The sequence below is a fragment of the Protopterus annectens genome, chromosome 3.part1 (assembly GCF_019279795.1).
Source record: "Protopterus annectens isolate FY-2018-M chromosome 3.part1, PAN1.0, whole genome shotgun sequence".
In the NCBI taxonomy this organism is placed as follows: Eukaryota; Metazoa; Chordata; order Ceratodontiformes; family Protopteridae; genus Protopterus; species Protopterus annectens.
In genome coordinates this window covers 969670123-969684328 of record NC_056732.1, presented here as the reverse complement: position 1 = coordinate 969684328, position 14206 = coordinate 969670123, and positions in this window count along the sequence as shown.

Sequence of the window (14206 nt, the reverse complement as noted above, 5' to 3'; positions counted from 1 at the left end):
TACTAGCCATGCCCCCTTCTGCCCAGACTATAAGGTAGTAATCACTACCACCAACCACCCTTTATCAGCTCCTATAAGGTCCTTCCCAAAGGGTGACCAATTCTACTGTGCAATGTTACTGCTGTCCAAATTGTAAGTGTGACGAGACTTTTAAGGCTATTCAAGAGTGGCCTGTACATTGTCACCAAATACATATGTAAGTATTGTCACCAAATACATATGTAAGTATTCTAAGAGCTTAAATATCTCTAAACAAACCAGCCACAATTAAAAGTTTTAAATATATTTCATAATAAATAATAAAAGTACAAGACAATACTCAATAACTCAACACAGTGACAACAAAGTTCAGAATCACAGGAAATACTTTAAAATGACATTGCAGGACAGTCTCACATAAATACAGAAAACATCTAAACTAGTCTTATTATATTCCTATCTATCTCTAAGAGAAATCACTGTAATCTAAGTCTTACCTACAGAGCAAAGCAAATACAAGTGCTGAATGGATGTTTACAGGTCCAGATACAACTACAAAATGCCATACTCAATCTCGGAGATAGTTCTTAAATTAATAATACACATTACTGCTGGGTTAGCTAGATGACATCACTATTTGACACCTGCCTTTAGTTCCTAGGCTAAACAGATGCCAACAGAATTTAACATGTCTCTATGAAAAAATACTTATTTCTTATAAGCTGACACTTATCTCTTAGAAGCTTGCCTGAAACTGGACGTCGTAAAACAATTACACACTTTTACCTTTGATACCTGTAATTATTTCTGTTTCCAGACAATAGAAAAAATATCTAGCTGCAGACATTCTGGGCTGGATTCATGAAGGCTTGCATGGAGTCCAAGAGTAGAGTAAGACTCCTGACAGCCAATATGTCTGCCAAGCGATCCAGGAACAGCCGGCAGGGGCGTGCATCAGAGCTCCTAAAACTACCCTTGCACGGACAGTGTTATATTATGCAAATTACCTAATTTGCTGCTGAAAGCTATGCAAATGAGGTAAATTTGCAATCCAGGAAATGCTAACCTGTCCGAGTAAGAGTAGTGTTATTTGCAGAAATGTACTCAGTTGGTAACGGAGTACCGTTCTGCAAATAGCAAAACGGAGCTATGACAGCTCCAAATAAAGGATGCATCCAGTTAAGGAAGCATGCCAATGGCCAAATATAAGGCCATTGGCATTTTTATCTATTGCAAAATAATAAAAAATATATTTTTTTCCCCCGATCTCCGATGTTTAAGCATAGCACAGTGCCGCACAAACATGCGGCGCTCTAAAAAAACAGCAAAAAAATAAATAAAAGCCAAAAATAGGCATTTTATTAAAAATATTCATCTGCTATGCAGGTGAATGGCAGGCTGAAGTAGCGGTTGCAAAGGGGGGAAGCTCAGTCTGAGAGATGTAATCAAGCATTACTAGGCAATCCTATGCAAATGAGGATAAGGATAGTGAATCCCAATTTTCCCTGCCATGTGAACCATGTCTCTAGAGTGTAAGAGTAGGATTAGTGGAGTAACAGAGTAAAAAATAGGTGACATCATGAGGGGGTATGTGTCAAAGAATGTAAGCTTATTGGTACAGAGTGGCATGTGTTTGCTGTAAGTGACTCAGGACTGGAAGAGGCTTGTCTACAGTTGTCTTAACTGAAACCCAGAAACCGAAGGTGTATGCCGTGGATATCACCAAACTTTCTTGCAAAGATGCTTACACTGTGTGTGCGTTATGCACGCCTATAAACCCGTCTAAGCCTGTGTGTGCATGTGTGCACCCATGTAAGCCTGTGTAAGGCTGTCTAAGCCTGTGTGTGTGCATGCGCACCCACCTAAGCCTGTGTAAGTCTGTGTAAGCCTGTGTGCGCGCCTGTGCACTCGTGTGCACGTGTTTGTGCTTGTTTGCACGTCACTGCCCCGTGTGGAAACAGAAAGGAAAAAGGAAGAAAAAGAAGTAGTAGGAAGTTAACCAAGGAGAACTAGCAGACCTGCCAGGTGAAATCAATCAGAATCAGCCAATTACACAGGCAGTACAATAGCCCAGCCCAGCCCAGCACTTAAAACTCTGCAAACAACATTCCCCCATGTTTTTCTCAGAACCACTGTTACACTGCAGTCTACAAAGAGAAGTGAAAACTTAAAAAGTTCAACTGAGACAAAAAAATGATAGGGGCTGCCATGTGCAAGATGCTGAGGGGGTGCTATTGTGAATGCTGCTGAGCAACCCACAGTGAGGAGACAGAGAAGAGTGCACAGACCCAGGGAAACCTACCAAGGTCTACATGAGCTGGAGATAGTGGAGCGCTATAGATTGGACAGAGACCTCCTGCAGCAAATTGTTGAGCTGTGCAGGCCATGCCTCACACACAGAACCAACAGAGGAGAACTCATCCCAGTGGAAACCAAGGTATGTGTTGGCCTAAGAATACTAGCAACAGGTACCTTCCAGAGACCAACTGGTGATATGATGGGGATTTCACAGGCATCAGCATCCAGGGTACTGCACCAGTTCCTGAATGCCATGTCAGCACATGTCAGTGATCATGTATATTTCCCCAATTCCCATGAGGTATTGGCCAGCAATATGCATCTCTTCCAGCAAATAACGGAATACCCTGAGGTAGTGGGTGCAATTGACTCCATGCACATACACATCACAGCACCAGCCGGTGAGCGGGGTAGGGCCTACATCAACTGCAAGGGCTCCCACACCATCAACTGCCAGGTCATGTGCAATGCCCAGGGCATAATACTGAATGTGTGTGCTGGCTGCCCTGGAAGCTACCACAATTCCCATATCTGGCATCTGACGCAGCTGTACCAGACATTTGCCAATGGGGACATCCCTGACTATCACCTTGTGGGGGATGCTGGATACATACTGGAGCCATGGCTGATGACACCCATCAGAAATGCACACACACCTGAACAAGAACTCCATAATGAGGCACACACACAAACACAACATGTAATCGAGCATGTGTTTGGGATGCTCAAGTCATGGTTCCAGTGCCTGGACAAATCTGGTGGAGCCTTGCAGTACTCACCAACTACATTTACCCAAATTGTCATGGTATGTGCCATGCTACACAATATGATCCTGTGAAAACAGCTGCAGAAGGAACAGAATGGGGCAGGCCCAAACAGCCCAAACCCTGAACCACAACCATGTTGGGTTTGTAAAATGCAGATCATGTCTCCTAAACCTGATAGATGACATTGAAGCAGTCAACAGAACCGTAGACAAGGGTAAGGTGGTTCACACAGCCTATGTTGATCCTGCCATGGCTTACAACACCGCACACTCTGGAAATATAGATAAACCCACTAAACTAGGTATAAATTGCTATGTCACAAGATGGGTTGCCAACAGGCTTACTGACAGAACACACTGTGAAAGTAGCAGACTCCAAGTATGACTTTGGACCAGTGATGAGTGCAGTACCACAAGGTCCAGTCCTGTGTCTTGTCTTGTTTAGTATCTACTTCCCTGAAGTAAACTTTAACATGGAAGGTTTGTGGCTACTGAAGTTTCCAGAGGACTGCAAACTAGGAGCCATAATTGTAAACACTAAAGATGTGGACATCCTACAAAAGGGCCTCAGTGAGACAGATGGCTCTAGTCAAAGCCATGGGCTCTAGCTCAATGCCAAAAGGTGCATTGTCATCCCCTTTGTAAAAACTCTGTAGCCAAGAACTACAACATAGGTGGTAGTATACTTAACACTGAAAGTGTGATTAGAGACCTTGGGTCACAGGTGGACACTGGACACAACTGTGATAATCACATCCCCACAGTAGTCAGGAAACCCTGCTATGTGGCACACCTCATCACAAAATGTGTCTCATGCAGAATAGAAGAGGACATTGTTCCCCACTACTCATCACTCACTAGAACTATAATAGAGTACAACGCCACTTTTGCTATGTACCTCACAAGACAACTACAACAATTGTAAAGCCTGCAGCAATACCTCAAAAAGAGCATTAGTGTCCTGAAATACATGCCATACACAGACTATCTCAAAATGCTCCATCTGTACTCCCTTGCATATCGCCTACTCAGATGTATTCACTGAATAACATACAAAGCTATGTCAAACGCAGAGCTGTTGGACATGCTCCACGTAAAACACTTACAATCCCTCTGACCTTCGGACCCAAAACCATGAGTGAAATACAAAAGGAAGGGGTGTACCCAATTACCTTATGGATACCCAAACCTTCAGGTTAGTAGCACAGCATGAGGCCTTAGAGACCATGCAAGTGCAACTAACATTGGGCAAAGCTGCTCATCAGATTGTAGCCTGCTACAGATCACCTACCTTGTCACAGGAACCTCACTCAGTATTCCTGAGAACAGTGGAAAATATAAAGGTCCTATCAAACACCATTATATGAGGTGATTACAACTACCCAAACATTGAGTGGGAGAATTACTTATGTACAACATCCTTTACCCAATGTTAACACCCTGGAACAGCTGGTCACCATGCCCACTAGAGGTGACACCATACTGGACATGATCATCACCAACATGGGGTACCATTGTTCCACAACAGAGATAAAACCCTCGCTTGTAATATCAGATCATAAAGTAATCACACTGGACATCCACATCCCACCCACCCACCCAGTCAATGAAACCACCGTGAAGACATTTTCAAAAGCAAACTGCACACATCCCAAGACCAAAGTGGAAAATTCCAAAGCCCTCTTGCTATAGGATAATGGTATACAATCTGCCGAATCAGTTACAAGTACATCCTATGAGCATCTACAGGGATGCATGGATCGAGGCATCGCAAATAAAACCAAGATGCACTCCTCCAAAAATAAGAAAACAATCTGGTGGTTGTTGCCCATAAATAAGCTAGACAATAGAAGGAGGAAACTAACATCTGATAGAGCCAACTTCACTAAAGAAAAGGCATCACTGATCATTATTAGGAAGAAACAATGATTGCTCATAAAATAATTCACGGACAGTTTCTAATGACAAATTGCCAAGGAATGTAAGAACAACCACAAAGCCTGTGGTAGCTATACCAGACATGTAGGTGTCAACTTCCAAATATGTTGTCAGCTACTGACAAATGGCAACAAATACACTGAACCAACTTTCATTGTCCACATCCTGGGGGACAAGTTCAGTGTAAACTTTCCCCCATCACCCCCAAAAGGGCCTGTGTCTATCACAGAAGGATGCAGAGCCCCAGACTTCATGGACATGCAGGTAAAGACAGCCCTCTCCAAAGCCAAGAACACAGCATTATTGGGACTGGATGGTGTCCCAGGTTGCGTCTTACACTAGGCCCAAAAGGAACTACACACTCACCTACATTCACTGCCCAGACTCATTCGTACCACAGGCTATGTACCCAAAGAATGGCATACACGAACAGTCATCCAGCTCCACAAAGGGGGTGCCACAACAGAACCTGGAAACCATTGCCCTATATGTCTACTCAGCCTGGTCTACAAAGCTATATTGTCATGGAACCCATAAACAGAGACATCGGGGACCTCCAGACACTGGACAATGCACAACCTCGCCTTGTTAAAGGCAGATCCTGCCTCCTAAACATAGTTGACTTATTTCAAACAGTTACCAAGGACATAGATGGAGGTGAAAATAGTCCACACAGCCCACCTGGACCTCACTAAGGACTTTTTACACCATTCCCCACTCTGTCATCATGGACACTCTTACCAGCTTGAACATTAACAGCTATGTCACAGGATGGGTGGCCAAGTGGCTCACAGATCAAACACACATGTTAAGAGTTGCGGGTGCCATGTCCGACACTAAGCCAGTCACAAATGGCATCCCACAGGTCTTGGTTGAGGGACCCCACCTATTCAGTAGACACTGCTCAGAGGTACAGGCAAGCACGGGAGGGGTATGGCTGAACCGGTCTGCAGATGACTGCTAACTGTGGTCCATGATCAACTCTATGGCTGACACACACATCCTCCAAAAGGGGCTTACAGAGACAGATACCTGGTGTCAAAACAATGCCCCAAGCAGAATGCCTTTGGCTAAAACAAAGTGCAAACAAATTACCACATAGGTGGTACTCCAGTATGTACGGAGAAAGTCATAAAGGCCCTGGGGGCACAGTTAGATAGTAAACTCTCCTTTGATGATCACATGGCCAAAGTGTTTAGACATTCCTTCTATGTAACCCACCCAATGTCACCTAATGTAACCCATTTTGTCTAGTCTGATGATGTCACCATCCTACAAATATACCTATGGAAAGGAGATCTCACAGTAATGTATATAGTGTGTCATGTAAATGTGTACACCTGTAGTATCATAAACCAGTTAGGTAGGGGTTTGAATCCTGCACTTGACGTGTGTGTGTGTGTGTGTGTGTGTGTGTGTGTGTGTGTGTGTGTGTGTGTGTGTGTGTGATCTCCTTGAAGAGGAGCAACCTTTTTGGAGAGTACTCAAACACCTTAAAATTGGTATACTACTCTTTATCAGGTCTGATGATGTCACCATCCTACAAATATACCTGTGGAAAAGAGAACTCACAGTAATGTGTATAGTGGGTTGTGTAAATGCATACTCCTGTAGTATCATAAACCAGTTAGGTAGGGGTTTGAATTTTGCACTTGGCAAGTGTGTGTGTGTGTGATCTCCTTGGAGAGGAGCAACCTTTTTGGAGAGGACTCAAACACCTTAAAAGTGGTATACTACTCTTTATCAGGTCTGATGATGTCACCATCCTACAAATATACCTGTGGAAAAGAGAACTCATAGTAATGTGTATAGCATGTTGTGTTAGTGCATACTCCTCTAGTATCATGAAGTAGTTAAGTAGGGGGTTGAATCCTGCACTTGGTGAGTGTGTGTGTTCCATGTGTGTGACACTGTTGGTCAATGTGTTGTGGGTTTTGCTTTTACTACTGTATGACATATCAGTATGACACTAGTATGTGCATTGCACATGTGAGGTAGCTGTGTGGCAAATACATATACATACATGTGACCTCAATTATTGCATGTGTGGGAACCCTGCTTTCTCCAAGAACACATCTGTCATCTTTTCCAGAGTGTGCTGTTGCTTTCCAGACCTTAGGTCACATCTGTATGCTTGTGACAAGGCCAGCCTCTGCAGCGATCCCTGGCCTAAGTCAACCATGTCACACACACTCATTACGGTTTCTGTTGAATTGTGTGAATGAGGGTTTATGGCCGAGGTATATGACAGACCTGTTCAAACGCAGCAAAGTCTGTCAATGATGGCTATTCATTATAGATGTACAACAACCTTTGTGGATATGCATGCAGACCCCTTATTGCTTATGTGATCCACTGAGGGATTTAAAAATACATTTGGAAATGTGATTATCAAAGGAGAGATGACATACCACTTGGTTGCATGTACACATTGGTACCTGTTCTTCATGTTGGTGGCTACTACCTATGTGGTACTGTGGGGATACTATGTTCTGTAAAGGTGGATGACTATGCTTTGGTTGGCTTATAGCTTTACAGCATGGGTTTGACAACAGGGATCTGTCTGTGTGATACCCTTGTGGAGGATGTGTGTGTCATCTGGATAATGCATTATAGGCCACAGTATGCATTACCAGACGTGGACGGACATATCCCTACTGTGATTGCTTGTACCTAAGAGAGCTATATGCCAAACAGGAGTGGTCTCAGTAATGGGTGCAGGTGAATACCACTGGATACTGGCATAGTATAGTACCTGAAGGATCCAAATTTTACTGTGTGTCCTACATCTGTGTGTTAGTTGTCAAGACATCATCTAACGATTAGTTATGGTCAGGCTGTTGAAGTTATGTATACTATCAGAATGCACAACAATGACAGATAGTAACAGTATCACCCACAGCACAGTGTCAAACCATGTCATACACACATGTGTAGTCAAGTTCCGAAATGTGTGTAGTACAATGCATACTGGCCATCAATAGAGACTATGGAGTGTTACTGTGTAATACAGGGCATGTCACCCTGCCCATGTGTCCACTATGCACGTACATGCAGACAGTGCATCTCCACCATGTTCATAAATGTACACCTGCAAATCTGTGCCACACACATCCCACACATACTGTCCATTCTCTAACACATGCTGCCAATACTACACACATCAGCCAAGTGGCACGTGAGCGGACAATACTCTATTGGAACTAACCCTGGTGTAAACATTACTACACTGCTGACAACATGCTAACATTGCTATACTGCTATAAAGTCACCCTGTGCATCAGCACCATGGTAGCCTGTTCCTGCATCGATGTTACAGATGACAGGAGGTGGCACAGGTTTCATCATATGCACAGGGTGTGTTGTTGGTTTGCCAGAGGCATACAATGAGCCACACAATCGACATGTATGTGTGTGTGTGTGTGTGTGTGTGTGTGTGTGTGTGTGTGTGTGTGTGTGTGTGTGTGTGTGTGTGTGTGTGTGTGTGTGTGTGTGAGGGCCAAGAGTACTGCTATGGGCCAATGTTGATGTAATGTGTGCGGGTATGTGTTAGTCCTAGGTGTCTTGTTTATGTGTGTGTGTGTGTCTGCATGCACACAGTTCCACCATGTGGCTTCCATATACAGGTGCAACCAAAACTGTTCTTGGTAACAGCACAAAAGAGCACAGGCACTGACTGAATAAATTAAAAATCCACTTTATTCAATAAAATACGATGGTTTAGTGCTTTCATCTACACACTGATAGACTTCCTCAGAACAATTCCACATATATTTGCACTGATTTATACAAGTCCAAGCATCCAATCCATTTCCTTAATAGATTAACAATCAATTAAAAAATAATTGAACAGTTTATAATCTTTTAAAGTGCCCTTCAGTATAGATTCTAAATCTATATCATACCTTGATACTAGCATTAGTATGGGAAATGATGGGTTCAAATCTAAAATATACAGAAAGAACACTTTCAGTAATTCATATCTGCAATACACTAGCTGCCATCCTTATTCACAAAAAAGAAGTATAATAAAAGGACAATTTATAAGAGCAGCTAGGATGACATCTGATTATGTGGATCTGATCACTGAATTAGATTTTATTGGGAATATGTTTAGAACCAGGGGATATCCCATGAGTATGTTGTCAACAATAGAGAAACTCAATATAAACCTATCTTGGGGTCAGTTATCAAAGATGGTTTAAAGGCAGCAGAGAATAATAGTAAGACTACAGTTACTAACTATTCTGGGGCATGTATTCTACAGTATGCACCATACATACAAGATATAAAGAAAATAGTGGAAAGAAATTGGAACATTTTGAGAATTGACAATAGTATATTTAACATTGTTGGAACAAGACCTTCTTTTGTATATAGGAATGGTTTCAATTTGAAAAATGAATTTGAACATAAGACTAAGAATGCTAACAGTATGGATACATGGATGGGTACATACAAATGTGGGACATGTAATCAGTGTAATTACATTACAAATGTTAAGAAGTTGGTGTTGGAAGACATTAACAGTACCGAAACAGTCTTCCAAAGAGGCAATTGTAGAACATCTCACATAGTATACCTAGCTAAGTGCACAGAATGTGCCTGCTTTTATGTAGGCAAAATGGACAGATGCCTTAGAAATAGGATATATGACCATTATTATTGTATAAAAAGAAGAGATGACAAGAATGCCTTATGGAAACATTTGAAAGGAAATGATAGTTGTGATAAGTTTCTTTTTGGTATACTGGAGATCATACATCCCAACCCGAGGGGAGGCTGTATTAAGAAAAAAATAGGTGAAAGAGAAGTAAAGTGGCAGATAAAATTGAATGCCTCCATACATCCCGGTTTAAATGAAAATATTTCCATTAAACCTATTTTGGACCATCATATATATTAAACTGGATTAAAGACATTTTTAATATTTTATGGAATTTTAACTTTTATAACATTGATTTGTTGCATGCTATATATAAATTTTATATAAATTACTAGTCATTGAACTTTTATGATTTATATTTTAGCAAGTGTACATATATTTTAGTATTGTTCACAGTTTATACATTCAGCAAGATTAGAAATTGTATTCATTCATCAGTATAAAGCACAGGGCACTTTAAAAGATTATAAACTGTTCAATTATTTTTTAATTGATTGTTAATCTATTAAGGAAATGGATTGTATGCTTGGACTTATATAAATCAGCGCAAATATATGTGGAATTGTTCTGAGGAAGTCTATCAGTGTGTAGATGAAAGCGCTAAACCATCGTATTTTATTGAATAAAGTGGATTTTTAATTTATTCAGTCAGTGCCTGTGCTCTTTCGTGCTGTCACCAAGAACAGTTTTGGTTGCACATCTATTTATTTATATTAGTTGGCTGTTCTGGGTACTTATCTATTTCCATATACAGGTATTTGTGGGACAGCCACAGACTGTACCTGCCAGGCTTTACAGATCACCATCTCTGGCCATGGATATGGTACCTGTGCCTGGCAGGGGTGCTATTGACATTATCAGGTACTAAGCCTGACTGGGTACTATCCCCAGAGGTAAATGGATGTACACTGGACCGAGGTCCCTGCTGGAACAGTCCAGAGCCACGTGCACTTGGTCTTCTAGGATGGTCTATGGACAGCCCACCTCAACATTGCTGGGGCTGGTACTGGCACTACGGGAGTGACTGTAACTTGAGGGACATCTGCAGTGACTGCCAGCTGCTGATGTTGCTGGCATACATCCACGTTGATGACTCAACCGTCCCCCACTGTCCTGACACATGGACATGACATTGCGGAGGACATCTAATGTCTCACCCCAATGTCTATCAGTGACCTCAGTGTAATGATGGATGGCACCTGCTAGGTCTCGGATACTGTCAATTACTGTGATGTTATGTGCCCTCTGTGCCCTTAGTCCCTGTCTGGTGTACCATTCCATACGTGCCTGTGCCTCCATGACAGCCTGGAACATGCATGAGGTTGTAAGACCTGTGGCATGTCTGCCAGTGGCATGATGAGCAGCAGTGCTCCGACGAGAACCAACCAGACAACTGGGTATGGCTGCTGTGTCGGGATGCATGTGCCATGGATACCACAATGTCCTGGCCAATGCCGGCTGTACGCTGTCCCTCAGCTAAGGGCATTAGTGATGGATGTATTGGCAGTATGACTGTGTGCATGGATGGGGTGGACACCTGTGTACTGTTGATTGGTGGCTCAATGACAGACCCTGGCAAACATGCCTGTGCCTCAACACACCTATCATCATTATCACCATTATGCTCAGTGACATCAGTTTCCCTGCTGCAGTGAACCAGCCCAAGCTCAGCACCTGTGACAGGAAGACAGGAAACACACTTTACGACCTGTACATGATGTCGGCACACATGAGCACATGCACACATGCACAAAAATACACTCCTCACTAAAACAGACAGACACACACACACACACACACACACACACACACACACACACACACACACACACACACACACACACACACACACACACCACCAGCAATCCAGAACATACTCAATAGCATGTGATGGTGGGGTACAGTATCACAAGCCAAACATTTATATCAAACATGTCAGCATGCAGGATGTGTGTTGCTCAACAGCATGCAGTGTCAGTGCAGACAGCCCTTGCTAATAACAGTATACATGACTTTGATGCATGTGTGTTTTTGTTCAGTGATTGGCCTCACCCTGGAACGCAATGTGTACATGGACACAACATTGCTGTGCAAGTATTAAAAGCTCTGCAATGTCCTGTGCACCATCACTCACAGGTATACATACCATGGCTGGATGTGTATCTGTGTGTCACATAGATATCCATTTCTGATTAGAGCGTCTGTGTCTTTAGCAGATAATCGAGGACACAGGTTTAGCACATGCATGCTATGTATACACACAGGATGAGTGGTGCATGTATACCTGATGGAATACCATTGCTCAACATAGCCATTATACAGTGGTTATGGTGAGTGTAGGACATATTGTGGACATGCCAGTGCCAGCCATGACATGGCATGCTGCAACATAACTGCAACATTAAACATCACACATACACAATGTGTGTCATGTGACCTATACACTCAATAGCATTACAAGACATATGTGCGTCACTTTGTACAAATGGTGATTGCTATGCATATTGTGTATCGGTGCATATGTTTAAACACACAACATTGAGGTGCATAGCAATTAATGATATGTGTACTACTGTGGCCACTGTAACTGGATGGGGTGTAGTACCGTGAGCCATCATCATGCAGCATCATGTGGTAACTCAAGTCTACTGATGTGCACCAGACCAGCACATAGCATGCTGTACTTGAACTGAAGTACCATGGCTACATTCACCATTTCATAGTTGTTACATGGGTTTGTAAGCTGCCCAATAGTGGACATTGCCTAACATGAATGTATTATGTGTTGAAGAGTGTCGCACAGCCACATGAGAGGCCTCTACCCCTCAGGTATATTATGTGTGCTGTGTGGATGACATTTGGAATACTGGAGTGTGACCTTACAGCGGGTGTGTAGCATGTTAACATGTACTGCGTATGAGAGAGTTGTGTATGTTGTGTGCATGTGTATCGACTCTGCCTATCCAATATCCACTACAGTGTTGCCACAATTGTGTGGGATGCTCTGTGTATTGCATGTGTTTGAGGCAGCTACTCACGTTACTGAGATGTGCATAGTCTCACAGCAAACATGCACAGCATGCATTATGCGCAGGTGTGTGACGTGTACATGGCCTACACCTCGCCTATGACATGCACATTTAATTAGCAATATTAAATGTAGAACACACTCACCAGCATGGGTCTGCTGCCTTGCTGTCACACCACAGGGACCTACAAGGATATGAGACAGTTTGTCAGTGGAAACAACTGTGGCATTGCTACTGTGTGTTTGCAATCTTACAGTAGTATGATGGTTGACAGTCACCGGCCTGCAGATTATATTCCTAATTATTATTATTGCACAACACTAGGCACCACATCTTCTAACTACACAGAATGCATCTCACATAAGCATGAGCTACCAATAGAGGTAACAGTAGTGTACAGCTATGCCATGTTACCTGCACGCTCCATGTCAACTTGCTGGGTGGCTCCGGCCTCCATGATAATACATGTTATTTGTTGTTGTTGTTGGCCAGGAGCCACCTGGATCAGGAGCAGCTCCTCCACTCTGGTGGGGGGTGGATGGATGGCTACCCCACCACCTGTGGCAAGCTGCTGTCTATGGATATCAGGTGCACGCTGCCGGACATGTCTAATTAAATCACTGCAGTGATGGCGTACCTGCTCATATGTCCAGTTATGCATGCCTATGTCATTTACCCTAAGGACAAGATCTTGCCACAGTGCAGTCCGCTCATGCTGGTCCTGGCTGGTTCTTGAGAACAGCAGGGCATAGTGCTGAACCATGGTGGCTGTAATCACTTCCTCCTCTGCTGGGTTATGTGAGGGATTACGATGGTGGGCCATGACCCTGGAAGACAATGAAACAATATGTGTGAGCAAGTCAAGGGGCACACTTAACATTCTAAAGTACAGATATCAATTAACTGCCATATATAGCAACCTATTGGCTGTCAGAGGATACACACTTTCAATACCACATATCAGTGCTCAACCCACAACTGCCTGACAGTGCCTGGCACACTCTATATACCAAACCATGTTTTGCACAGCAACAAAGATAAACCAGTATGTAAGACTATACAACAGTACATGGCACACTGTATGTGACACAATGCACCACCTAGCCATAGGAGGTATATATCAAGCTAATGCATAACATAACATGTAATCCATTGCAATGATTGTAAAGTCCAGTTACAGTATTACCAATATACCACACTAGTCATTGATGGCAAACCCCTGCCTAACATATGTGCTCATTCGTTAATATAGATGGCATACTGCTGTACTAGATATTACATGTTGCTAGATACGAGGCCATGGTACAGGCACACACACACACACACACACACACACACACACACACACACACACACACACGCACACACACACACACACACACACATCAGACATACATACCAGACACAAAGGTATGGCAACCCACATGACCTTTACCTGTGTACCATACAGTACTGTGTGTCAGTAGTTACAAAACCTTATGCCTGTGGTATGTCATCTGTGAGGACTATGGGAAACACACAAAAGAGTGG